Below are 27,649 nucleotides of genomic sequence, written 5' to 3'. Positions count from 1 at the left end.
GCTCCCTGTCAACACAGAAGGAGGCCTCTGAGTGCTTCAAAAACTGGGTTAAAAATGGCTCGGCGGTACCTATCTTATCTGCTTTGCACCGAAAGCCTTCAGCGCGTGGCGGGTTTCCACGCAGAATTCTCCCCGCTAATCCCCCTTTGTCAGCTCTGATGCCGACATTGCAATACCAGCCTCGTCCCAGCGATTTGAGAGGGATTACAGACCCTCAATCCTTCAGCATGTGGGAGAAGAATGTTTTCTCAAATCAAATTTTTCACAAATCTGTTTTCAAAAATAATCAAGGTGCAAATCCCCCTCAGAATGGCAGGATTGGGGGGAGACACTGGCTCTCCCACACGCAACATAGCAACAGAATACTGTCTCTGAGGAGGGAGGGGGAGACACAGAGCTACCTGGCCAATTAGGCACCCACCCCAGGCTTTTGTGCTTGCTAAGGGGGGCTCTGTAAGAGGGGGTGGGGTGGGGGTGGGCATATGCCGTGGCACAGGCTCTTGCTCACATCAACTGTGACGCTGACTCTGAGGGGTCCTATGTATGGAAGCTAGATGGGGAAATGATAAAGCCAGATTCCAGTTAGTGTATGTGTCTTAATCAGCTATCATGTGACCTGCACCAGGCTGGGCGTTTGGGGGCACAGATGATGAGTATGGTTTTATTTAATCTTGTCTTACAGTCCAGCTGAGAGTCAGCTGTATATCTGGGGTTCCTGGATACAGGCCAGGCTGGGACAGGGCTGTCATGGAGCAGAAGGACAGGGCAGAGGTATTCATGACTCAGCCAACATAGGCGGTCTTCTGGCCATGTTGGACAGAGAACAGGGACAGGGTCCTGGATCTTGGCTGTGTCAAAGCCTGTCCCCTACTGAGCAGAAACAAGGTCAACCAGCACCAAGAGGACTTGAGTGCTGATTGGACTGTCCCAAGCTGAGGGACCTCCAGTCATGGCTCCTTGCCAGCATCTGCATTATACTGTGCATGCAATTGTGCCTTGCATAGTGAGATGGGTCTCTAAGGTCCATCTGTTTGCTAGGTGTGGCTCTGGATGGTCAGGATGAGGTAACCTGGGCCAAGATGCTATAGGCTGGCAGATTTCTCTCAAGTTGCTCAGGTGTCTGAACTACATCAGGGGTCTCTGCTGTCGTTTGCACAATGACTTTTGAATTCATTGGCAGCCGGAGTTGATAGGTAGGACCACAAGGCCACATCCATGTACAAATCTTCTCTTTAGCTAACCCACATGCCTCCTGCCCAACAGATGCTAGGTTGCCCCTGTCCCTCAAACAGACTGGAGTTTAAGTGTTCCAAACCTTCTCTGGTCTCAGAATCCGAGACTTCTTTCTGGTTCCTGACGCTGCAGTCTGATACTTTCCAAGAGCCAAGGCCTCTGGTAAAGACTGGTCTTAAAGCCTGAGTTCGACTCCACCCCTGGGCTATGGGTAGGCGTGGGAAAGTGAGTATGGCCTCTCCACCTCCAGCTGCCAGCAGCATGCGGCTGCCCACCCGGCCCACGTTTAGGAAGTCCAGCAAGAAACAGATTGCCCTGTTTAAAGATGGACATGCAGCCCTGGAGGTTACTCGAAGCTCAGCCTGCTCTCAAATGCATAACTTCAATATTTTCTTCTTAAGCAATTCTTCTGCTCTTTGATGTTCTGAGGCAGACACAATCGCATGGGGTTTGATGCACAGGAGGAGGGGGATGTGAGGAAGCCGAGGGGGATGAGAACAGGGAGGAAAAGCCTCAGCTCTGCCTGCTGGTGCTCTCCGGGCCCATTCTCATTCACTGTTTCATCCCTGACTGGTCAAAAATTTGCGATCTGTGGACGCTGCCTCACAGCACCTGAGTCCAGAAGAGCTAGAGATGTGGGTTCAGTCATTGGGTGTTATGGCTTTAAGGGCAGAATTTTTAAAAGAGGATTTTTAAGTTTCTTCTTCTTCTTCTTCTTCTTCTTCTTCTTCTTCTTCTTCTTCTTCTTCTTCTTCTTCTTCTTCTTCTTCTTCTTCTTCTTCTCCTTCTCCTTCTCCTTCTCCTTCTCCTCCTCCTCCTCCTCCTCCTCCTCCTCCTCCTCCTCCTCCTCCTCCTCATTATTATTATTGTGTGCATATATATGTGAGGGCTCTTGTGACATGGTATGCCTTGTGAAGGGCAGGGGACAACTTTATGCAGTTGGTTTTCTCCTCCCACCTTTACGTGGGTTCTGGGGATCGAACTCAGGCTGATGGGACGTTTGCAGCAAGCACTTTTGCCCGCTGAGCTATCTTGTCTGCCCCACCAGCACGACTTTTCCATGTACGTAGGTTTTTGGTTTTATTTTTGTTCTTTTTTTTTTTTTTTAAATTCCATGACTCACTAATGAATTCTTAGGGTGCACCACAGTCTCAGGAGAAGAAAGAAGGGGGAGCTTTAAAGAAGTTTGCCGGGGAGCAGGGGAAGGGGAAGGAAAGGAAGGGAGAGACCAGAGGGACCAAGAAAGAGAGATGTACAAAGGAAGTGAAGCAAAAAGGAAGAAGGGAGAAAGAAAGGAGGGCGGAGCCAACGAAGCCCAAGAGGAGCTTGGAAAGAAGAGACACATTGGCTGAGAGGCGCAGTTTCAAGGTGGGTTTTATGATCTCAGAGCTCGGCAGCTGGTGTCAAAGAAGGTCACTGAAGCCCAGGTCATTGAGAGGACTCATCCAAGAGCGAATTCCACTTCCACAGCCCTTAGCACTGTCAATCTTGCCACCTCTCCTTGTCCCAAAGGGCACCCCACTAAACTACATTCAGACACCAAGATCTTGGTAATCTGTCTTCTAGGTATACCCAAATCACAGCCCAAGCCCTCATCATGGCTGTGCTCCCTGGAGTCAGAGCTGACCTGACAGGAGACAGGTCAGGAGTGGGGAGGGCTGATATGCTTAATGGTGGCAGGTGTATTTGAATGAGGAACAGAGCCCTTCCCCTCTGTGGCAGTGACACGGGATACTATTACACTGGCTTTTGCCTGGCCAGGACATTTGGGGACTAGGTGAGCATTTTCAAGCATTCCTTTTTAAGAGGAAGCAGTATGCTTCATTATCATATTTTAATTAAAAGGAAAAAAATCCTATTAAACAATTCCCAATGTGTTGGGATTAGCAAAAACCAGCACCTGGGACCCAGAAACTCAGCTTGTAAGAACACATGAACAAGGCTTATCTTCCTCATGCCAGTTAATGAAATGGCTTCCTGGGGGCCCATCCTTAGCTGGCCAGACAGGGTGGCCCACACTGAGCAGGCCCCCACCTCATCATCTCCTCAGGGAGGAGGATGGGAGAGGGAAGTGGGAAGTTCCTGGTCCTCCATCTCCAAGGCTTAGAACCAGTAAACCCTTTGCTCAAAGTGTTGCTGGCCAAAGACCTGGCTTTAGTATCAGATAGTACCAGGCCTTGAATTCCAGTTTCACAATATACAAACAGGGTGATATTAGGTGACTCTGATTCTACTGCGGCTCGGTGTGCTGGCTGCTCTTATGTCAACTTGATACAAGCTAAAATTGTCTGAAAGGAGGGAACCTTAATTGAGAAAATGGCTTCATAATATCCAGCTATAAGACATTTAATTAATTAGGATTGATAAGAGAGGGCCCAATCCATTGTGGGTGGTGCTAATCCTGGGCTGGTGGTCCTGGGTTCTATAAGAAAATAGGTTGAACAAGCCATGGGGAGCAAGCCAGTAAAAGCAGCATTCTTCTATGGCCTCGGCATCAGCTTCTAGCTTCAGGTTTCTGTCCTGTTTAAGTTTCTGTACTGACATCCTTCAATGATGAACAGTGATGTGGAAATGTAAGTTGAATAAACCCATCCTCCAAACTTGCTTTTTGGTCATTGCATTTTGTCACAGCAATAGAAACCCTGACTAAGATATTCAGTTTCTTAGTTTGTTAAAATCTGAATTTTACTTTGGTTTTGTAGAGTTCCCACCTCATCTTATAAACAAAAAGAAACCAGTATGGAGCCCAGGTGAGAGTAAGCCAGTGAATAATTTTATTCTCGAATAAGGCTATTGTTACTGCATTCACCACTACCAGGAGCTTTGCAGGAAGCCCACCCTGTCCTTAAGCATGCTGGTTCCCGTGTCAGCTGGGCATGTGACAAAGGGCCACACTATGCTTTTTCTTGCTCCCCTGGATTTCTCTGTGCTTTCCCACATGCTGTGCCTGAATAGGAGTTCATGTTACACCAATAATCATCCTTGCCCACCTTGCTGGGTCTCCCTGCTCTTGCATCAGCTCTTGGTTCAACATTACGCCATTGTGTCATTATGGCTCTCACTGATGCCAAGACCAGGGCAGAGGCTGCTCCTTTGCCCACACCATCCCAGCCTTTCATAGAGACATAGTAACCTGAACCAGGTTCTGGAATCTCCTTGAGACTCCAGCCACCTTAAGAGTGGGAGCCATTCTCTGGATATATATTATAGCTGTGTAGTCTGTTGTTCTTGTGAGCAACCTAACAGTGAGAGCATGGACTGACTCTGACTCTTTTGCCTGCTCTTGGGACCCTTTTTCTCCTACTGGTGCACCTCATCCAGTCATAATATGAGGGTTTGTGCCCAGTCTTAGTGCAATTCATGCTGTGTTTCGTTGACATTCTTGGGAGGCCTGTTCTTTTTTTTTTTTTTTTTTAAGGGGAATAGAGGAGGAGTGGATGGGGGTGTGTGTGGAATGAGAGTGGGAGTACTAGGAATGGTAGAGGGAGGGAAAACTGTGGTCAGGATGTAATGTAAGAGAGAATAAAACAAAAAAGTAAGAATCAGCCTCTGTACACTGTGGGATGCCCAGTGTCACTGCCTAGAGCAGGTGCTCCTTAAATGTCTTGAAAACAAATGAATGAATCAGAAAGTGAGTGACATAGATACCTGGATGCAAAATGGAGAAGTGACAAACGACAGCTCACACAGGCACGACTTGAGGGGACAAGGACAATATCAGGAGCTACAGTCTACAGACGAAAGAGCAGAGGAAGGCTCTCAGCTAGAGGGTAGTTGATGGCTCTTTTCACATCCCGCACAAGGAAACGAAGTTGGGGTGTCAGGCTTAGTTCCAGGTTCTTTTTTCCAGCATCTACTTATAGATCGGAGCCCATGTGTAGCGACCATCCAGAATAGTGAGGACACTGACCCCATTCATAGTTTCACCAACATGGCGAAGACAAAGGACACGAATCCAGCAGAGGTAGGTGACGCTGTGCACACCACACTGAACAAGCTGGGCTGTTTTTGCAACACAAGATGTCCTTGGATCTGTGCTGGTCAGCAGAGATGGAGGTTCCATGCCAGTCAGTGACAGATATAGAGCAGCAGTCCTGGGCTGCATGTGCAGCGGCCAGCCACCTCATTTTTTTTTTTTTTTCTGTTTTATCACTGAAAAATCACAGAGTCTGGACAAAGTAGGTCATGCTGCTAGCACCACGAAAGACTGCAAGCGCAGATGCGTGTGAACATGTGGTGGCGGCTGGGGGCCAGCTCTGCCAGGCTACAGTTTACACCACATGCAATCCATCCCCAGAAAGTCTGCAGCGATTTTCAGTATAGACAGAGACTTGTACAGACACCACCACAGGTAAATTTTCGTCTCTCCCCAACGAACTGCCATGCCTTTTAGCTGTCACTCCAACCCTGCTCTTCTCCCAGGATGGATCTGCTTTCTGTCTCTATGGATTTGCCTGGGAGGGACATTTTACATAAACGGAATCAGACAGTGTGTGGTCACTTTTGACTGGTCTCTTTCACCCAGCTTAAGGTTTTCACGATTGCTTTAGACAGATTCAGCATGAATCAGTCCATATTCTTTTTTATAGCCAAACAATATTTGATTGCACAGACACACTGCTCCATCTTGTCTACCCATGCTCTTGGTTTGTGAGGGGACTTTCTGCTAGTTCCACCTTTAGTGGCTGTTGGACCATCCATTGGTATCTCCAGGCTTTTGATGACTGGGGTGAATATCCTGTGTACTGGTTGGATTCTGTTAAACTCATTTGCGACGAGGAACCCCAAATCAGAAAACCTTCATCTAAATTGCAGGCAATTAGGTGTCTGAGATGGGAGTGCCCAGCTCACCTGGTGCAATGTTACTTCTTGAGCAGATGGTCCTGGATGGTATAAGAAAGCCAGTTAAACAAACCACTGGGAGAAGGCTAGTAAGTATCCCTCCTCCCTGGCTCTGCTTCAGTTCCTGCCTCCTGGTTCCTGCCGTGAGTTCCTGCCCTGACTTCTCTCAGTGATGGAGTGGGACCTGGGAGTTGTAAGAATAAATAAACCCTTTCCTCCTCCCCAGTTTCCTTTTAGTCATGGTGTTTTATCACAATAGAAAAGTAACTAAGACATCCTGCAAGTACCCAAATTTGTGGATGCTCAGGTTACTTATATAAAATGTATATTTGCATGTAATTTCCCCCTGTGTACTTCAAATCATCTCTAGAATACTTCCAGTGCCTTCTATAATATAAATAACACGTGAACCATGTTATATTGTATTAGTTGGAGGATAAGAAAGAGTCTACACATGGTCTGCTCAGATGTAATTGGGTTGTGTTTGATACATTTCATCTGTGGCTAGTTGGATCCAAAGACACAGATGACGAACCTTGTAAGATTTGTGGGAATCTTCAAATATTTTGTGGTTTGGGTTCTTTTGGGTAGATAGATTCCCAGGAGTGCTGGGTCACAGGACAACACTGTTTAACTTTCTGAGGAACCACCAGACCGTTTCCAAAATGGCCGTACCACTTTGACATCCCCTCCAGCAATGGGTGAGGGTTGATTTCTCCTCACCACACTTGCCGTGATCTGTCTTTCTAATTATGATCATCCTAGTGAGGGAGACAGAACATTTTCACCATCAGAGCCCTGAAGAGTTTTAAGAGGGGCCCTAGCAAAGTGGTGAGATTCTTGTCAGCCCTCATGTCCCAAGGCTAACCCAGGCTCGCAAGGGATGAACAAGAACAGATCAAGTCTTCAGTTTTGTTCCCACATCTTTTTGCTAAGGGCCTAGAAGGAAGGCTTGGAGCAAGGAGCTGACAGGTATTTATTGTGAGTTCATGAGTATATGCACATGCAAGCAGGTGCCCTGAGAGGCCAAAAGAGGGCATTAGATTCCAGGAGGTTGTGAGCCATGTGGGTGTTGGGAACCACATTCTGGTCCTCTAAAAGAGTAGCAAGTGATTTTAACAGCTGAGCCATGTCTCCAGGCCCTTGTTGCTGGCTGGAGTGGACAGCAGGAGTGGCCCAGATGTTGTGATCCAGGCCAACACAGAGGCAGAGACTCTAAGAACTGCAGCCAGCACACTTCCCTGTGAGGCTTTCTGTGAGGCTCAGCTGTTCATCCTCTCTGCCTCCCTTGTGGGCCTGGCCTTTCCTCTTCTATCTTGCTAGCCAGGAGCCAGCTGTCTGGAAATGCACTACAGTAGAGAAGGCATGAGTGGACTGCCCCAGGTGCCCTGATTAGGGAGGACGTGGCATGAAATGGTCTCATAGAATTTGGGGGGCTGTCCAGGAAACCTCAGAGACAAGGACCACAGCTCAGTTTGTGGCTTCATTTCTCAACACGAAGCACAGAAGGCCCCTGTGCTTGGACTGCTCCTAACTTCTTCTCCTGACTCCTGCCCACCACAACGCACATCACGATCCACATAGAAACACAATGCTCCCTGCTTGTCACACAACCCAACCCATGCAAGTGTCCTGATGCCATGTTGAGGGACACTGAGTCACAAGTCGTCACAAGTGATCTGTGTGATCCTCAGGGAATCTGTGGACATAGTGTAGGTGGGGTGGGTGCTATTCTTCCTTTAGACAAGGGATGACGTTGTTTGGATGACTACCTCTAAGTCACACAGGGAAAATGTCACAGTGAGTACTCAGTCAGCCGTCCATTTCCTGTCCAGTCATACATACATGATCTAATTCTGCAGGCTGAAGACTAAGGAACCATGCCCAACAGCTTCCTGTCACGGCTCCATCAAAAACTGTGAGTTGCTGGTTTTATCTTCCAAGTGTATCTTTAGTGACATCTCACTCCACACTCCACTCCAAAGAACATCATCTCTTATGTGTATGACTGCACGCTTCTTCCTTGGATGTACCCTGAGGCCCTCACTGGTCCTCACAAATGGCCTCTGGCTTTTTTCTCGTGCAGGGCTGATCTTTTACATCTCTTCTCTATCCTTAGTTTCCCAAGGACCATAAGGGACACAGATCTGAGACTCAGTGAGATGACATTGTTCCCTTCTCTGTACACACACACACACACACACACACACACACACACACACACAGAGAGAGAGAGAGAGAGAGAGAGAGAGAGAGAGAGAGAGAGAGAGAGAGATGCATGCTCTGGCTTTAACCAAAATAATACAAAAACTAGGCACACAGCCATCTCTCTTGTCAAGAACCAATTTATTCTACCTCTACTTTCTTCTTCTTTTTAATAGAAAGGAATACACACAGTGGATTTTGTAGCAAATGGGGATAAGAACCTCTCCAACTGGCAAGATGAGATTGTGTGTTTCCTGAAGGAGCAAGGCCATAGCTAAATTCCACGTCTATCTGCCAAGCTCGTTGAGTCTGATCAGATGCCAGGACTGAGGACTAGTTGACCCAAGGGTCCTGGACAAGGATCACTTGAGATGCTGATGGCCAAGTGCCACCTCCTCTCTTATCCCTAACAATGGAGCTGGATCATTCTGAAAGCTGCAAGGGCTTCTGGGAGTGGGCAGCCCTCGAATCAGCACGTTCTCTTTCAAGTCTGATTTCAGTTTCCTTGTGATCACATTAGTGTGAGAATGTCTCTCATGGTGTTGTCTGCATCCAAGATGAGGATATAATGACTTCCCTAGTGTCTTGAGCATGTACATGTGCAAACACACACCCAGCTCCTCTGAGAAGCCCCAAGTTCTTTCTTCACAGAGCTGCTCGTGACTGTCCCTGGGCACTGCTTCAGGGACTCAGAGCAGAGCCTCCACCCCTGCTTCCTTCCTGGGTCTACTGACTGTACTGATTCCATCGTGTTGCTGCTTTGCTGAAGAGAGCAGGGCTGAGGAACTTCCCTCTTGGATTCCTTCGTCCATTCTCCATAGCCACGGACTTTTGTCCAGGACACTCCTCTAGGCCTCAGCTACCAAGCTGACTTATGTTTATATTGCTTGGGAAACTTGTCCAGCCTCCCCAGGAAGTCTTTGTTGGAGCAAGAAACGAGAAGCCAGGGCAGTTGCAGTTTCTCAGCTTTCCTGTCTATAATCCTAGAATTTCTTTTTTTTGCCTGGAGAGAGAGAGAGAATGTGTGTGTGTGTGTGTGTGTGTGTGTGTGTGTGTGTGTGTGTGTTGCTTCTGCTGTGACATTATCTAGCTCTTGAGTCTGAACTGAACCTCCTGAGTTCCGGTCCTACCGGGCGTTTTTGAAGCTTTCATGGTCAGTTTTAGATTCAGAGAAGAAAGTGTGACCTCACAAAGAAGCTTGTAAACTCTCTCCCCCGAGAGGTGGGACAAACTGCAGCACAAATCCTGTCAGATAGAGTTTAGTTCAACTCTTAATGCCAGGACTCTCACCGATGGTGGATGGTGCGCTAGGTGTGTATACTGGTGAGTGGACTGGTTTTGTGTGTGTGTGTGTGTGTGTGTGTGTGTGTGTGTGTGTGTGTGTGTGGTGTATGTGTGTCCATGGTAGGGGATGTTTTAATGGCTTTGTTCTAAGTCCTTCCCTTCAAGGTTGCAGTGTGGAGGATGACCCTTCCCCATATAGCTAAGCCCATGAAGAATTCCTCATTTACTTTGTATATTAACTTCCCAGAAGGTGAAGAATTGCTTTAGGGATACCTTTTCCTGGTTGCCCCAACTCACTCGAGGGGACCTGCTGAAATCACTTTTAGAAAGAGCCTTATTAGCTAGGCTCTGCCGAATTTTAGGGATGGTGGCGAGCTCAGGCAAACCTCAGCCTCTCGTTGACCAGATCACAGACTGGCAGCATCCCGGCTCCATAGAATCAAGTCCCAAGTGGTCAGCCATGCATCCCCACCCTCCTGCCAACCCTTACATCTACACCCCAATACAGCCACTCATGGCAGTTACCCCATGGGGTGAGCTCTTCTCATCATGCAGGTGAGGAAAGACATTTGAGCAATTAGTAAGACCCATCTAATAAGGGCTGGTTGGTTGCAAAGTTGGAAAGTTCCATACAAGCCCATCTAGATAGTCATGTAGCCAATGAGACTGATGTTAGAGACTGACCAGACACCTGCCTGCATCTCTTAGTTTCTATCCTGAAAGATTCTCCTTCCATGTGGAGCACAGCCCCCACATAGGAAGCGGCAATAGACCACTGCTGAGGCCCCTCGGGGAGTCCTGCCTTCTGGGGTGATTGGCCTTAGCGTCTATAACTCCTCTCTCCTGAGAGAACACCACTTGATTGCTGCCTCCCCTTAAGCCATGCAAGGTTAGAGATAGGACCTTGAGGCTTCTCTGGGGAATTGACAGGGTGGGGGTGGGAAACTGTGTTTTACAATTCCAAAATGACAGAGGTCATTAACCCTCGTTCAGAAATCAGGGAACTTGAAGGTCTGTGTGCAGAGGGGACCCAGGGCCTGTTTTCTCAGTCTGTGTCACTTTCTGAGAGCTGAATCCTGGACGTGTATCTGACCTGCTGGCTCAGACCAGGTCCCCAGAGATGCTCCTGTGTTCATCTGTGGGAGCTGGCGCACTAACGCCTCCCAACCCTCAATCAAACCCATTTAGAAAGTTTTCTTTTCTCTCTCCCACTGAAGACATCCATCACTTTCCCCAGCAGAGGCAAGGCGGCCACAACTCCTTCCCAGGCCTTATTAAATACATTCAAGAACCTATTTGTAGCTGTCAGTAAGGCACTGAGGGGAGCCTGGGAGTCCTCTTAGCTAGGCAGTCTCCCCTAAACCTCCCAGGCAGGGCTTCTTTTACAGACATATCTCCATGACAGGCAGTGCTGAGGAATAGCCCAGCTCAAGAGCAGTTGACTCTGTAACAGCCATTGTAGGACCACAGGGGGAGGAGGAAGTCAAGGCCATGTAGGATGGTTCACACGCTCCCCCTGTCCCAGCCACTGCCTCATAGTCCCAGATACGGCCTAGGAGCTTGGAGTGTGTGGAAACCACATTTCATATTAGATGACTAGGGCTCAGGCAGACAGAGAGGGTCTTCCTCCCTGGTGATTCATGTCTGGACATGGAAGAAAAACATTTTTCATAAGGTCTTCAGGGAGAGAAACTACCTCCCTGTTGGACAGATATAAATGAAGGGGGCTTTTGGTTTCCACTGTTCTACCAGCTCTACCCAAGGCCCAGGACAACTGAGCCTGGTTTGTCTCTTCCTGGAACCATGTAGACAAGAGAACAATGCTGTGGAGAGCTAAGCTGCATCTCAGAGGACCCAGGAACCTAGTTTTGTCTAGCTTTGTCTCTTTTTTCTGCTTTTTTTTTTTTTCATGAAACATGGTCACTGTGCCGAAGAGCAGAAATAATGCTACAACCAGCAGCTGTATCCCCCGCCCAGGATGAACAAACTCCTATCATCAGATTGATTCCTATTTTCAAACTTGGCATTAGTTGCTATATGGTTAGCTGAATCTTCATAGCTCTTTTCAAATGTAAAATACTTTTATTTTTTCCCCATAAAAGCGTTTCGTTTAATGCATAACTGGCATTGGGCGCTCAGACCTGAAGAGATTTCATTTAAACGCAAAGTCAAAAGCTGCAATCTTCTGGCCGACCAACAGACCTTGTTTGTTGTTGTTGTTGTAAAGAGACAGTGTCTGTGGCTGGGGCCTGACCGAGATGACGGAAAGGAAGCTGGACAGACTTGTGGACCCTTTTGCCGGAGTCTCCTGCCCCAGGCAAATGCTTTCTCTCAAATTTCCATGATGAGTATCAAACTCGAACTGAGCACCAAACTTGAACGTGTGATGTGAAAGAGGAAACCAACAGTATGTCAGGCCTGGGTGGGAATGCAACTCTGGGTGGATACTGCCAGGGTCCCCCATCCAATCCAGTCCTGCCTGGAACCCTTCGGCATCCCCTTAACACCCTCAACGTAGTACATTCCCATATCCTTTTAGGCGAACAGCTATTCCTTGCCTGCCAAGGTATTAGTCAGAGGAACTGGATACGCAGAAGCTGCTCAAACCCGCTCAGACAGCCAAGAACGCATCAATTCCCAACTCTGCTCTAGCGACATCACATTGGTAGCTTGCTCTTGGTGTGATGAGAGTCACACAGGAAATCAGTCTGCACAGACTTCCATTGTGGGCGTGGTGATGTGAATGAAAATGGCCCCCATAGGCTCACGGCAGGTGGCACTATTAGGAGGCGTGGCCTTGTTGGAGGAAGTGTGTCACTAGGAGGTGGGCTTTGTGGTTTCAAACGTTCAAACCAGGCCCAGTGTCTCTGTCTTCCTGCTGCCTGCTGCCTCAGATATAGACCTCTCGGCTCCTTCTCCAGCACTGTGTCTGTGTGTGCCACCATGCTTCCTGCCACAATAATGGATGAAACCTCTAACCCATAAGCCACCTCCAATCAAACGCTTTCCTTTGTGGAAGCTGCTGTGGTTATTGTGACTTTTCACAGCAATAGAAACCCTAAGTAAGACAGTGGACTTTCTTCTCCTTCTGACCCCTGTAGCTACTACACATATGTCAGACCACAACAGGTCAAGCTCAACAATCTCTGAGTTTCCAAGAAATGTCCTAGAGAGGAACACTGAGTAGTCAAAGGAATGAATCACAAATGGCCAGCTTTAGGGAGGGGACTGGTTGTGAGATGAGTCATGTGACTGTGGAATTGCCGTGATGAGCATTGTGTGGTCACATGGGTCCTCAGGGGTAAGTTCTGAGAGGTGACACAGCTTGCTAGCAACAAAGGTGAGTTTGCAGGTCACACTTCCCTACTCTTGGTGCTTTTTATAAAATGCCTACTTCTAAACCTGTTCACCCAGACCTGTGGCAAGCCTCAGCCAAGGCCCAGAGGAACTGGAATGCCTGGAATCTCTGTGTCTGTGTGCTACATTCACAAGAAAGAGCTGGGTGTCTCTTGAGCGCTTAGCAAAGGCTGGGCAAGCGTCAAAGTGACAATATGGGCTTGGGAGGACCTGAGAAAGTCACTCCTGGTGAAATGGGTCCCTTGTTCAGTCACGGCTCACTCTGCTTCCCAGTCCCTCTGCAACCAGAGCTCAAGGAGCAAGGCCATAGAGACAGGCTGCTTGGAGTCAGAAGGCAGCAGAGTCTCAGATAAGAGCTGCAGGTCTGGGAATATGAAGGACCAAGGAAACAGAAGCCCTCTGCCTTTAGACTCTTGAGCATTCTATAAAGGACTATGCTCAGAGACACCTACTTAGGGAGTGGAGGAGAAGAACAGTGGAGAGGAAGAAAAAAAGACTCACTCTGAGTCACAGAAAAGGATGGGATTTGATTGACAAGAAGGAGAAAGGGGGTGGGGGAAAGACAAGGAGTTAGAAAGAGCAGGAGGCAAGCAAGGGAGACCTGCCCCCAAGATGCTTTCCAGCTCTGGCTTCAGCCCTCTTCCTCTCTGCAGCATGCTCTCCACCCCCACAACAACATAAGTGACCTAGTGTCCTTGTGGTTCCCACCTACATATCAGGTTGTTTAGTCCAGTAGTGCATGACAAACTTAGAGAGATGTCCTATAAGCAGATATGGTGACCCAGAGGTGGCACAGGAAACAGGCTAAACCAGCCAGCCTTCACCAAGGCTCTGCGCAGCTATACGCACAAGTGACCTGCTTGAGCCCAGGCCCACACCCCAGCCTTCCTCTCCCTCTGCATTCTCTGCACACATGTCCACACTCTCCCTCAACAGAAGGGCTGAAGTGACCTGGAAAGCAGGCTTGGCTTGGCTGCCCAGCTGTGTGTCCCTGGGGTGAATTACTTCCACTCTGGAAACAAAAGGGCAGGGGTGGGGGCAGCATCTGAGGGAGGGGCCTCTAAGATTTCCATAGTAGAGGCAAATTCAAGGTGGAATTGGCAACCATATCCTGGCATCAATGTTCCTTTCAAAGGGACCAGAAGTAGGGCTACCTGCATATCATTTATCTCAGCCTGGCCTCAGCTTCCAGCATCCAGGGCCAAGTTTAGCTCCATGTTCATCGGAGGGAAGAAAACTGTAAAGGACCCTGGAGGGCAGGGGTAGTGGACCTTTGAGTGGGAAGGCTGGCTTTAGAGTCTGACAGTCTTTGTCACAGACCACAGAATGATCCAGGGCAGCATGGGTTCTATGTTCATAGGTGGAGTTAGAAATTACTCTTAGATTTTTGCCTTATGAGATCCAGACTGATCCTGGTAGCTTTTCAGTAAATGGTCCCTCCATTCTCTTCCTGTCCCTGGACATCTGGCTTCCCCAGAGGTAGGGGTTGGATTATTGTAAAGCCAGATACTTAGTGGCTCTGGGAACAAGAGGATCTGCTCAGAGATTCAGACAAAGGACGAAGGAAGATTCTCAAGCTCAGGCCCAGCCTGCTTGAATAACAACAAAGATGGATGGTCACCTCCTAGACATCACTCAGGTTGCACACTGTGCTTGCTGTGGACTGAAACCATCTCGGCTGCACCCAGAGGGAATGTCCAGTCCTAGGCTACACACTGTGCTTGTTGCAGACTGACACCATCTCTGCTGCATCCAGAGGGAAAGTCCAGTCCTTAAACCTGGCATGACAAGATCCCTGGCTCCATGGCCACACCCCTGCTCTTATGCCTACAAGGCTCCAGGTGCTGGTATCTCTGGCTCACAGTCTCTCTGGCTTCCTGTGGTCATCTGGACCAGGCTCTTTGCTCTCCTCCAAGCCACAATAGTGGTGTCGCCCTGCCCAACACTAGGCAGGCATGGGCTATCTCCTGACTGGCTTTTCCTCAGTTATCTCTCTGTACTGTGTCGGCCTGTTGAACTAACTGCTCTCTTCAATTTTTAGAGTAAATGTCTCAGAAATACCACTGGCTAGGGAAACCTTTTCCAATGCTCTTGAATAATAGATAAATTCTCTGGTCTCCAATTTTGTTCCCAATCTGCTTTTCCGGATCTGTCTCTAGATTTTATTCTTTGGACAGACCAGGAAATTATCACTTGAAGACCTTTGCTCCTCTGGCCTCCCAAGCCGTTTCTTTCCTTGCTGGTTTGAAGTCTGGATTGGATCATTCTCCAAGACCTGCTTTGGACCACTTCTCATCAGAGCCGCTTGATTGGCTCAACCTGATCCCCTTTTAATTGGTAGGATGCTGTAGAAACAGTGCAGGACAAACATTGGTGACCTGGAAAGGCTGATAACACGAGCCCTCCTTGGAGTATCCGAGAACTTTTAGGAAGCATAGCTTCACAATCCCTGCCTTTAGGCTCTGGATCTCCGAGTGGGGCTGGGAGTGTGTTTGGAAGCAGTCCCCAAGTGACTTGGAGACACTGCCAACATTGGAGGTTCCTGGACTCAAGCATCTTACCTATGAAAAAGGCTGGTGCTGATGGTTTTTACAGACCACAGGAAGAAAAGGCTTATCTTATGGAAGGTCCCAGGATGTGATTCTGGCATTTGGAAGACATGCATGGATGTCGGGTGAATGGAGGGTGAATGGGTAGGCTCAAGAAGCAGCTGAGGTGGTATAGGACCCCTCCTCCCTAGCTCTTTTCAGGACAGTGAGCTAGAGAGCCAGAAGTGTGTGTGTGTGCATGTGTGTGTGTACACGTGCAAGCATGCGCACGCATGCTCACTCAGTGTTAAAGTTAGAGTGACTTGTCAAGGTCACCAAAATAATCAGGAACACTTGGAGTCTGTCTATTCAGAGCCCAGTAGCCAATTGCCCTAACTTTCCCACTAGACTATGGTCTAGAGCACAAGTTCAGAGTAAACCCTGCAGTGCTAGGTCTGAGTGAATTCTCCAGAATAGCCCAGACAGAGCCAACCCCTGCTGTACTGTCAAGCTGGGAAACAAGGGTTCCTCCCACAATGTCAGGAGAAAGGGCAGAGATGAGGAGCCTGGGGTCTTACATGCCTTCCTAGCCAGAAAGTAACTGTGGGAGGTCACCTTTGTGATTAGCCAACACATGAACACAGGGTGGTGTGTAAGCCCAGACTAAGGTCATATTTTGACAGGTGTCCTAATTCTCAGCATTTTGTTCTCATTTCCTTGTTTGCTTGTTTTTGTGTTTATCTGAGACAGACAGAATATTACCATACTGTAGCCTAGCCTAGCCTAGAGTTTATTATAATTCTCCTGTCTCAGCCTTCCAAGTCCTGGAATTACAAGCATGTGATACCATTATCCAGCTAAACCCACCTCCCACACAGTAATAGCAGTTCCTTCTGTCCAGTTACTGGACCAACATCTCTCTGCCCCAGCCTTTGTCCAGAGACAGGACAAGGAAGAAAACTGGATGATAAGAAAAGCCTCAGTCTGCAGCAGAATTGGCTCATCCACTTGGTCAGACCTGTGCTTAGTTCACTAATGGATACTGTTCACATAACTGGGCCTGGGCTTCATCATTGACAAAGGAATGGCCAATCAGACCCCACACATCTGTTATTGTTTCCAGAAGTTCAAAGTACTGTCTTGACATTGTCTTGTGGGAGAGTCACAGCATCCCTTCAAGGTACATGTTTCTGCATGGACCCTAAAGACACAGATTCAGGGAGATCTGGGGATGACAATACTCACTCTGAAAGTCATAGCCACCGACCAAATACTCCCTATGATTAGTGACTTGTGGGCATTTTGTCTAGCCCAGGCTATTTGGAGAGTAGCCCAGGCTTACCTCAGCCATCACAACCAGTATTTCCCTCCTCAGAACTTAATCTTTCCCTGCTAGACCCACTGATCTGGCTTTGACTTGTGACAGCCTCTTGCTTGTCTGTGGTCAAAGGTAGTAACAGTATGACTTCCGATGTCTAGAAAGGTAATGATGGAATTTCTGTGCCTCACTCACTCATCCATCTCTTAGTTTGGTTTGAACCTGTCTCATGACATTCTCACACCCCACCAACCTCCCCAAGTCCTTGTCCTGGATATAAGCTGGGTGAGCAGTAAGAGAGCATTAGTGTTGGCAAGGATGTGGAACCTTCATTCACTGATGCCAACAATGTCAGATGATGAAGCCACTTTGGAAAAGAATCTGGTGACTCCTGGAATGGTTAATTATAGAGCTAACACATGACCCTGTATTTCTAGGTTTATACCAAAGAGCAATGAAAACATATTACCCTCACACAACAACAACGACAAACAAACAAACAGAAACCTTGGTTATGCATGTCTACAGCAGCACCATTCATAATAAGAAAAGACAGAAGGAAGCAAAATGTCTACAGCTAATAAATAGATACCCGATAGATGGCCTATCCATCAAAGGATTATTGCTTGACCATGAGAAGGAATGAGTACTAATATGAACGGACCTTGAAAACATTTTGCTGAGTGGTGGGAAGGTTCTAAAATGGACCGTGGTGAGACTTGCACATTATCTGTGAATGTACTAAAAACCACCGGATTGTCCCAGGAGAGCTGTGACAGCGAACAAAGAGGAAAAGACAACAGGAATCTGGAACTGGGGGATGTGGGTTTCCTCTGTGGACACAACGCCAGTTTGCTCTATGGCCCTGGAAACATCCTTTCCTTTTTGCCTCTATTGATCCTTCTGTGAGGTGGGGAATGATTCACTCCTGCTTCGCAAGAGCTTTGGGACAGATGAGGATAGAGGGCAGAAGCAGGAAGAGAAGCATTATTTAAATGGGCAAGATTTACAGCCAAGATGTCACTGTTCTGGGGAGCTGTGACTTCCTTAAATTATGAGACCGTCTTCCTGCAGAATGTTAAGGTAGAGGAGACATTAGAGATCACGCCGGAGTCTGGTTAAGTCTGTCCCTACTCCTGTGCAGGCATGCCTACCTCTCGCCCACCAAGGCTTACTCGCAGCCTGGAGAACCATGGGCCCATGGGTCTAACAGTAGATGTCGTTCATAGTCTGGGCACTCTACTGCAGTGCCTGGAATGGCATCTCTCCTCAGCTCTACCACAGGTTGTAAAACAGAATCAAATGCCACTGTATCCCCCAAAATGGACAAACCCTCCACCCATACCAGCCTCCCAGCCCAATGTCAGCTGTTCAGATGTTACATCAGCTGCCAGCGCATTGCCTTTCCCAAACCCAAGTACCCAGGCCAAGGCTGACCCAGAGATGACAGCTATGTACCCATTGCTGGACACAGCTCCAGCTCACAAGAGCCCTGTAGCCCCAGCAGCCATCTTGAAGCCTTGATATTGGGGTCCACCTGCAAAGGGAACCTTTCCACCAGGCTTAAGGTCTTTGGTGTATTTTAGATACACCAAATAGAAGAGGGCTGGCCACGGAGGAGATGGGCTTCGAATTCTGAGACAACTAGTGGACTACAATCACGATAATGGTCACATCACTAGTGAGCAGCTCTCATTGTCCCACACTCCGAGCTTTATGGACATTGCTCTGTAAAACTTACCCCAACCCTACAAGACACATGCTATCATTTTCATTTTATGGGTGAGGAAACTGAGGCTCAGGCAGGTTAAGCATCTTGTCCAAGTAAGTAGTGAAGACAGGACTTTAAAAAAAAAAGTCAATTTGGTGAAAATTCCAAGCGGAAGCCCAGAGCCCTGGTTCCACAGGACCAGCCAGGCAACCAGAAAACCGACAATAACAGCGAGCCATTCCAACCAAGGTCCTCAGCCCCTGTTCACGATGAATTCTGCTCTAAATCACACTTATGTCAGGTGCTGAGGGGTTGGTGGTGTGGTTTAATCTTAATGTGGAAATGGCGGGGAAGGAGGCGTGTTCTGCAGAGCTGAGACCGGGAGGCAGACACGGGTACAGAAAGAGTCTGGTCATAGCACAGCCCCCAGGTCTTTTAGTCATAGATGCTGAAGTTGGCATAGCCTCGACTCATCCCACCAAGACAGAGTCTGAATCTATGCTACAGTCGCTGAGCTGAGAGTGTGCAGAGTGACTGTCTTGAAGGGTGGAAGCTCTGCTTTCATACGCAGAATGGTATGCGAGGCGGCGAGGTGTGGTCAACAGGGCACAGGGTCTGTAGAAAGGTAGAATCGGATTAAGTCTGATCCCTCCATGTAACCATGGTGTTACCTTTGACAAGGAATTTAGTTCTGAACCCCAATGCCATCCAGTGTAAAATGGAGCTAAAATACTTTCACCATTGAGAGCCTAAGGCTGGGCATGATGTTAGGAATAGCTTATATAGCCTTCACATAGCAGCGCCAAGGATGACTGGACGCCATTCATCTACCTACCTTTATGTCTACCTAGCTATGCAAATTTTTACTCTTAACTTCCTTCCTTCTTCCTTTCTTCTTTCTTTCCTTTTTTTTCTTTTCTTTCCTCTTTCCTTCTCTTATTTCCTGATTTTTTTTTCTTGAGACAGGCTCTCAGTTTGTGGCCTAGCTAGCCTCAAACTCACAGCAATCCTCCTGCCTCCACCTCACTCTCAAGTGGTAGAATTACAGGCACATCTGCTATATCTGGTTCATATTTACCCTTATGGATTAGAAAAAAAAATGAGGCTTAGAAGAACTAAGAGAACTTCCCTGGGACATAAAACTAAGTTAAAAGTGAGCAGGGTTTTGAACCCAGACCCTGGAGTCTGTGTGCTACATTGCCACAAGGAGTCCCTGAAAAATACAAGGGAACAGTGTCCAGACCACATCCAGCCTAGTACATGGGGGATCATGTACCACCTAAGGTCCTCTGGTGTCCCAGGGTTCCCAAAGAAACAGGAGCTCATTAGACAGTGCATCTAGACATTAGCTAGTTATAGACATAGAAGACATGTACCCATTGCTAAAAGAGGAAACTAAAAAAGGCTAGGGTTGTGTGCCAAATCCTGCTGTGGGGTCTTTACACCAGCTGTTGGAGCTGGAAAACCCATCTGCCCTGAGATGGGAGCAAGCAGATACTATAGGGCGTGGTGCTCATGACAGATACATGCACATCACCCGGCCTGTTCACCTGTCAGCAGGCCCAGCCATCCCCAGAGCTTCTATACCTAACCATCCTTCTCCCAGAGTAGTTTGCTTTCCTTCTCAGAAAACTCTTGGGATTTCAAAAGGGGTGTGGCTCCCTAGGACTTCCGGGCATATTATAATCCAATGAGCCCCCATGGAAGAAGCAGAACAGTTGCCAGTCAGGGAAGACCTCTCCAGGTCTAGGGGCTCCTGACCAGGAGGGAAGTTGAGCAAGAAAAGGAGACAGAAACGAAGCCGCTGCCACCAGGGTCACCTTCCTTGGACAGTAAACGAATGTGGCTTGCTTTAAAATTTACTACCAGGAGAATGCATGTCTCTCCTGCCACAAGTCCTTCTGTCAGACGCCCAAGTTGCAATCATATTTCCATTTTGCCTTCGCTGCCAAAAAGCTCGAAGTTGAATGTAATGTTCCGTGTCAGAGACCCACTAATCCTAGGTCACTAACAAAACAGTCTCATCCTGTTACATATACAAAGACCTACTTTTCAGACTCTATTTGCAACTCTTAACGGTCCATTTCTCCGTTTTGAAAGCTGGTAGGACACACAGAGACAACACTGGATGACAAAGAGAGACGCTGGGTTTGAGGAGCTAGGACTTGTGACCGTTCAGGGTCACATCTGAACTCTTAGATTCTGAGGCGATAGGGAGCAGTGTGCTGAGTGTTGTTTCAGGGACACTTTAGCCTCTTTTTGTCCTGCTGGACAAAGGTGTCCTGCTCTGCCCATGTCAATGAATCATTGACTCTGTGCATGTGGTAGTCCAGCACAGGTGCAGACCACGGCTGCTTTCCAGTATCACCTTACAGTGTTGAGCTGGGTTTGGTCCTAGGACGCCAGCTGGCCCAAGGCCCCCATGAGCTGACTGCTTGAGGAACAACGCCTTTCTACTGTGAACTGCCTGCTCTTTGACAGCAAAGCCTTGCATCTACGACCATCTGGCTTACAGTGAAGGATGGAAGCAAGCCTCCCTTTTAGACCCACTTTTAAGCATTCTTAGGAGCCACCATGGTGTCCCACCTAAGTCTCAAGTCTTTGGAGCACATGCTATGAGTTCAACAGAGCCTGCAGTTTGTCCGTTTATGCTCACACTATTGGGAGGGAGGAGTATCCATCTTTCTTATTTTTAATGATGAAGATACTCTGTGTGTGTGTGTGTGTGTGTGTGTGTGTGTGTGTGTGTGTGTGTGTTTTCATACTTGCACAGGTGCCAGGAAAGGCTACAGAATAACCTTTGGTGTTGGTCCTCAGGTATTCTTTACTTTTTGGCTGAGATAGACTTTTTCTCACTGGCCTGAAATTTACCAATTAGACTAATCTGGCTGGCCAGCAAGCTGCAGAGCGCTACCCTTCTCTATCTCCTGGGCACCAGGATTACAAGCACACACCACTCTGCCCATTTTCTTCTTTACCTAAGCTGTGGGCATCGAACTCAGGTCCTCATGCTTATAAGGCAAGAGGCTTTACCATCTGAGCTTTTCTGCCCAGCCTCATGACCCACTTCTTAGGGGTGACTGAAGCTCAAAGAGACTGGGAAAGTGGCCCAAAGTAATGTTGCCAGTCGTCAGTGGAATAAGAACGAAAACCCTGTTATCTCCACAGTGGGAGAGGGATGGGCTGGAGCACTGGTAGGGTCTGATAGTTATGAGGAAGTATGTGCCATAGCCTATGATCTGTGGCTCAAGGAAAGAACCAGCTCTATCAAAGGGCCCAAGTTAATAACAGACATGGAGCAGCAAAGGGTTAAGACCTTCAAAGAGTCGAGCAGGTATGAATGACAATGAACATTTTCGAGTGACAATACTTGCCTTAGATAAAACAGACTGCTTTGCCTATGAACCAGCCCATCAACACGAGCTGAATGAAATGTATTGCACTCCCATCTCCCAGCATCCTAAGCCCCCTTACTGTTGTGCTGGAGCAAAAACTGGTGAACGGTGTGTCTTTGGGCCATTAGGTGAGGATAGGACAACTCAGTCATACCCACTTGCCTGTTCTTACCCTCAGTCTCTGTTCAGTCTTGACCTTCTGATTCCCCAGTCCATAATGAGAATGGTAGATAGAGAGGTTCTTGTCTGACCACCATCCTTCCTGGCTCTCCCAGGCAGCTCTCCTCTCAGCCCCAGGAACTGCCTCCATTCCAGTGTTCTAGAATGAATGGCTGCCATCTAAGGTGAGCTCTGCCTAGAGGCTAATTGATGGATGTCACTTTTCTTTGGTCCATCACACATGGACTTTCACTGTCACAGCATCCTTCCATCAATGGACACTCCCACAAGGATGTAACACAAGCCTGGCTGTGGACTCTAGGACCACCAAACGCTAGTCTCCTTTAACTTAACAAAAGAAAATAGGGGACCAAAGAGATGAAGTGATTGATCAAGGTCCCACAGTTGAAGGAGTCAGGAGTCTGATCTACTCTGGAATTACATGGAACCATCTTGCAAACCAGAGCCACACCCTCCCTGAGACATTGTCAGTGTTCAAGCACAGGTCCGGCTGAATGGGAGAGCTGCCAGAGGCAATGGAGGAAGCCACTGGGATTGACTCTGTGGGAAGATGGGGATCCCATATGTCTCAGCTCTGGGTCTCTAACTTGGCTGCTGTGTGTGTTCTCCACTCTCTCTTCTCACCTCACCAAGGAACCTTCCCTCTGTTCCCTTTCCTGCTTCTCCTTCCCTCTTGCCTCCTCAGCACAGGCTGCAGGAAGTCATCCAGCCTCATGAGTAGCTTCTCCTGCTTTGGAATTCTGGTCCCTTCCCTGGACTGAGCGCAGAAGATCAAGCTCTAAGGCAGGCGAGGTTGAGGCCACCAATAATCTGTCCTTGCCAAGTCTTCTATTTGGGGAAAGTGCCGGCGTCAGATCTAAAGTTAAAAGTGTCATTGAGGAGCCAGACATGAGCCCGAAGCCTAGTTCTGCCATAGTTTCCAGGTCCCTGGGCCAACGGCTTTCTATACCCATGGTTTCCTCATTTGACAATGGACCGGCTTGATTCTGCAAGTTCGAAGTTTCCTCGTTTCCTCTGGTTCTCCAGAAGAGCTCCTGTGTTCGTCTGGACAAGCCAAGTCTTAGTATGGCTGTCATCCTCTGTAGCAGGAAATGCCGGAGTGTGGACTAACAGATTCATGGGAACCCGAGAATCCAAAAAGGATTTTAATTAAAATGTAAATGTTGTCAACATTGGAGCTTTCTCCATTCTGGGAACCAAGGGTCAGCTGCTGAAAGGGTCAGGGCACCATCGCCAGCACCAACAGTACTAGGTGATCGGCGTACACTGCCAGTACAGGATTAAATTACAGGACCTCCTTCATGCTTCTGCAGTAGGGGGATGGGTGATCTCTAGCTCATCTGTATCCAAGGGCACTGATGTCTTCTCCTGAGTCTGAGAATGACCTCGTGCCTCTCATCCTGCCTGTTATGTGCATTTGATGCCCACATCTCATCAGCAGTGGTCCTTCTCAGTTAGTCACCATGCTCCTATCAGTCAGAAGATAATGCAGGAGAGGGCACATGTTGTGTCACTGATCTTTCCTAGAAATAATCTTGGGCACCAGTTTGATGCTTTCTTAGAGCTTGTTACAAAGAACTGGGTGTGCCAGGCGTACAATACTAACTCGGGATGCAGTCAGGATGGTGGGTGTGGGGTGAGCATGACCTCACAGAGTTCTAGACCAGTCTTAGCTAAATAATAAAACCCTATACCACTCCTCCCCCCCTTCCTGCCACAAAAAGAAACTATGACAAAGACATCTGGTCACACTGTTCCAGGGTTGAGATGTATTCCCCTGGCCTAGACCCAGAATCCAAAGGCCGAGTTTAAGTTTCTCAGGGTCAGCGATCCCAGGACACAAATGTGTCAGATGATCCTTCTGAATGTCAGAAGGGAAACCCAAGGCCTAGGAGCCAACGAGAGGTAACTTGGAGGGACAGAACAATATCAGCACAGCTGAGGCAGCAGCCACAGTGATGAAGGCCTTCCTTTCTGCCCCAAGGGAAGAGGAAGCTGAGCACATAACAGGTGTGCTGAGCAGAGACTACAGGGGCACGAGCTGCCTGGGTTTTACCCTCACTCTGTTCACTACAACTTTTGGTGATTGTCTAATTAAGGCTCATTACAAACATCAAGTTACATTTGCAAGGTCGTAACTGCAGGGGAAGGATACAATTATTATAATGAAGCCTCCCTGGCCTCAGACGGTCTCCCTTGCAATCAGTCCCAAATGCCACTGCTCAAACCCTCTTCCTCATCTGCCACCTGGTCCCCCAACACCTCCTCTTCCTATAGACTTTGTGCATTGCCACCTCTGTGGGTTGTCGCCAACCAAGGGCCTTTGGGGCCATTCTTTTCCCCACCTTGATGGAGCGAGGAGCTGTAGGTGTCAGATGGTGACTCACAGTTGTGTCGACTTGGCCTATGTGGACGAGCGCCAGGATGTAAAACGGAGAGAGCTGGTACCTCCTAGCATGGACTGGACCACCTATAGGCTGAAGCCCCTCCAAGGCCAAATACTGGCTCTGGAGACATCAGCAGCAAGCAGTAGTTGGAAGTGGTCTGAATACAGCCTGGTTTTTTTTGCTCCTCTGGGATGAGCTTTTAGCACCCACCTCTGACCTAGGGATCCACAATTTCTTTCTTTAGTCTGTACAGGCAGACAAAGGCAGGGCAGTCTTCAAGAAATGGAAAGAAAGGTCATACCTAAGTCCTCTCTTCTGTTGGCCACGTAACTCCAGCAATAAAGTGTCTTTTTTTTTTTAAAGGAAGGTATCACTGACTGCAGGGTCTGAAGAAGGAGAGGCTGGAGCAGGTACAAGAAGCAGCCAGAAGTCTGACTCTCCCTTTCATGGAAACTTTCAGTCAGAGGAAGAGGCTTCCAGGGAACATGACAGATGGCTTCAAAATCTGAAGGGCTGCCTTACAAGGGAACAGACATGGTTCATGTGTTCTGAGGCAGAATCAGGACCCATAGCTAGCCAACCCTGGACGTGGCTCCCTCTCGTGTGCTGAGGTGGGAAGAGGTTCTTTCATCAGATAGAGAGCATCCTCTCCAAGACACCTTAAGATGGTGCCTGTGTCTCCAGACAGTACCCCAACTGAGCATCACCACATGCACAGTGAACACTCAGTCAATACTTCTGGGTTAGGAGATGGGCACAAGTACACTACCCAGAGGCATTGGCTATCACGTGAGAGGGACACTGCTACATTACACAGAGGTGGTGACTCTTGGAAAGGGGTGAACAGCCTTCTCCAGCAAGCTCCTTTCAAACCGAAGATACCCAAAGCAGCTCTGCCTAACTAGAGTAGTCAAAACTCAATTAGACCGGTGCAGTGATGCTGGTCTCAGCTCCCCAGCCCAGGGGAGGCTGAGATGTCTCTAAAGCAAGATGTGTCAAAAAGAAAAGAAAACAAAAAACAACAAAAACCAAAAACAACAATGACAACAACAACAACAACAACAACAACAACAACAACAACAAAAATCCAAACCAAAAACCAGTGGTGTATCTCAATGGTAGAGTATTTGTCAAGCATGCAGGAAACCTTGAATCCAATTCCCAGTGCTGGGGGGGGGGGGGTGAGAGCAGACAAAAGTCATGTAAATCATAGATATATAAAATGCATTATTTAAAACATGCAAGTGCTTGCCCCCCCCCACTCCCCGCCAAGTTTGCAGGCTTGCAATGGGGACAGAGAATCTGAGTTTTAAAATTAAGCTTCTCAGTTCATTCCCAGACAAGGGGTTGCCAGACACACGTCAAGAACTGTCCACCTAGAAAGCCATGAGGGTCTTGTAGTTTTTGCTCTTGACTTGGCACATGTACCAGAGCATCTGAATGAGGATGATACTCAGGCCCAGAAGGGCAGGAAAACTGGGGCATCTTTTGTCCAAAGACCTGATCCGTGCCATCTGATATACCTTTGCAGTAGCAGGCCAGGAGGGGCCTCACAGTCTGCTTACCCCACCTTGATATTTACCTCTCCATCATCAGCTGTGCCTGGCTCCACCAGAGTTCAGTCTTGGTTCTTAGATTGACCATGTCCTGTGCTCTGCTTCTGACCCCCTACGTTTGGTTTCCTAGCCTGGCTTTCAAGATCCCCCATCTTGGAACTATCCCTTGTCACCCGTTCTCTTGGGAAGGTTTTCTACTTGCTAGGCTGTAAAAGTTTTAGTCCTAAAATCTTCCCCAAACCCCTTCCCAAAGCATTCCCTTCTCAAGGGGCTCTCCATTCTTCTCTTGCCTCTGCTATCACTGACCAGGGGAACTGGAATATTCGTCTAGAAGGTTCTCTTTAATATAGTGTCCGTCTCACTGCCAAGGGTGCAGCCAGGCCAGCTTCTCCCTCCCCCTGCCCTTTCCCTGCAGGATTGATTTGTTTAGTTTCAACAGTTTAATCTTTTGTTTCCCTTGGAGTGGAGCTGTTTCCTCTGATCCCTGGTGGGAGGCGTTCTGTCTTGGACTGAATCAAGAGGGGCTGGGGTGGGAGACAAGGGGAGGGAAAATAAAAGAAAAGAAAGAAGGAAGGAAAACATACCTCCTGGCAAAACCCAGAGCAGCGCTTACACAACATCCTTCCCGGTATATTATTTATAGTGCGACTGAAACATTGATTCCCTCCCCTGCTCTTCCACAGAGCGCTGGTGTTGCCACTGAGGTGGAACAAGTTACAGCGAGGCAGGCTGCCCAGCTACCTCCGCTCAGTACTAGCTCTGAACATTTGATACACAACAGTGCATCCCGGAAAGTGCCCTGACTCCAGGCAACAGAAGGAGGGATGGCAAGGCCTAAGAGGAGAGGGAGGAGCCAGGATGCCAGAAGGACAGTGACAGGATCAGGGTCTGGAGAAGAATGATGAGTTCTCTAGCTGGGCAACCAGAGGCTCACATTTAGCCCGGCTTGTAGAGAAGCAGGGGCTGGGACCATGTGATAGGCCGGTCACCGAGCCATGACACATTAGGAAACACGGACTGGTGACAGTCATTCTGGGAAGACATTTTATTTATTCACCGATTTATATAAATAAGTACATGTATGAATCATGGTGGATGAAAATGGCAAGACTGGATAAATATAGACTTGCTTTCCAGTGTCCTTCTGACACCTCCCCACCACGTGACCTAGGCCAAGTCACAAAAGCTCCAGTAAGCTCAGTTTCCCTGTTGCAAAAACAAAGCTAACACCGCATCTTGCTTTGTAGCTATGGAGTGTTGAGGCCACTGGCAAGAACCATCTAGTATTCTGGAAAATTCACCATTGTTTAAAAAGCGAAACTGGATCTGAGATTGTAAGTGGAGAGAGGTGCAGACAGTTGTTGGCAGAGTTGTTTGAAAACCTGTAGGCCTCACAGAAGGCGCTCTAATGCCCTGATCTACCGAGGGCTCTGGTACATTCCAAGGCCTCCAGCCCTCTTAAAGAACAGGACCGACCCATGGAGCTCACAACCCCATCTATCCAGGTCAAAGAAGCACTTCCGAGTCTTCCTCTCTTTGTGGCATCCTCTGAACCTCCCAGTCAACAACCGCTGTAGCCCACCTGCTAATCCAGGACTCCCAGATCTAACCCCATTAGTCTCCTCTCCTGATGCCCCGCCCCCCTCACTTGCA

At 48.2% G+C, this 27,649-nt stretch overlaps 1 protein-coding gene and 1 long non-coding RNA gene across 4 annotated transcripts in view; both read right to left on the bottom strand.

The window, feature by feature from the left end:
• The window catches only part of Dscaml1 (DS cell adhesion molecule like 1), a 321,523-nt gene that overhangs the window by 166,932 nt on the left and 126,942 nt on the right, over positions 1-27,649 (bottom strand). The gene's annotated exons all lie outside the window — the stretch shown is intronic.
• Positions 3,985-26,636, bottom strand: LOC143439125 (uncharacterized). Its single transcript, XR_013107531.1, has 2 exons — positions 26,023-26,636; positions 3,985-6,116 (listed from the first exon to the last, which is right to left on the bottom strand). It is a non-coding gene; the product is annotated as an uncharacterized LOC143439125 (long non-coding RNA).

Source organism: Arvicanthis niloticus, chromosome 26 (genome assembly GCF_011762505.2).
Source record: "Arvicanthis niloticus isolate mArvNil1 chromosome 26, mArvNil1.pat.X, whole genome shotgun sequence".
NCBI classification, from domain to species: domain Eukaryota; kingdom Metazoa; phylum Chordata; class Mammalia; order Rodentia; family Muridae; genus Arvicanthis; species Arvicanthis niloticus.
The sequence above is the reverse complement of the archived record's forward strand: the minus strand, read 5'-3'. Positions and strand labels throughout refer to the sequence as shown.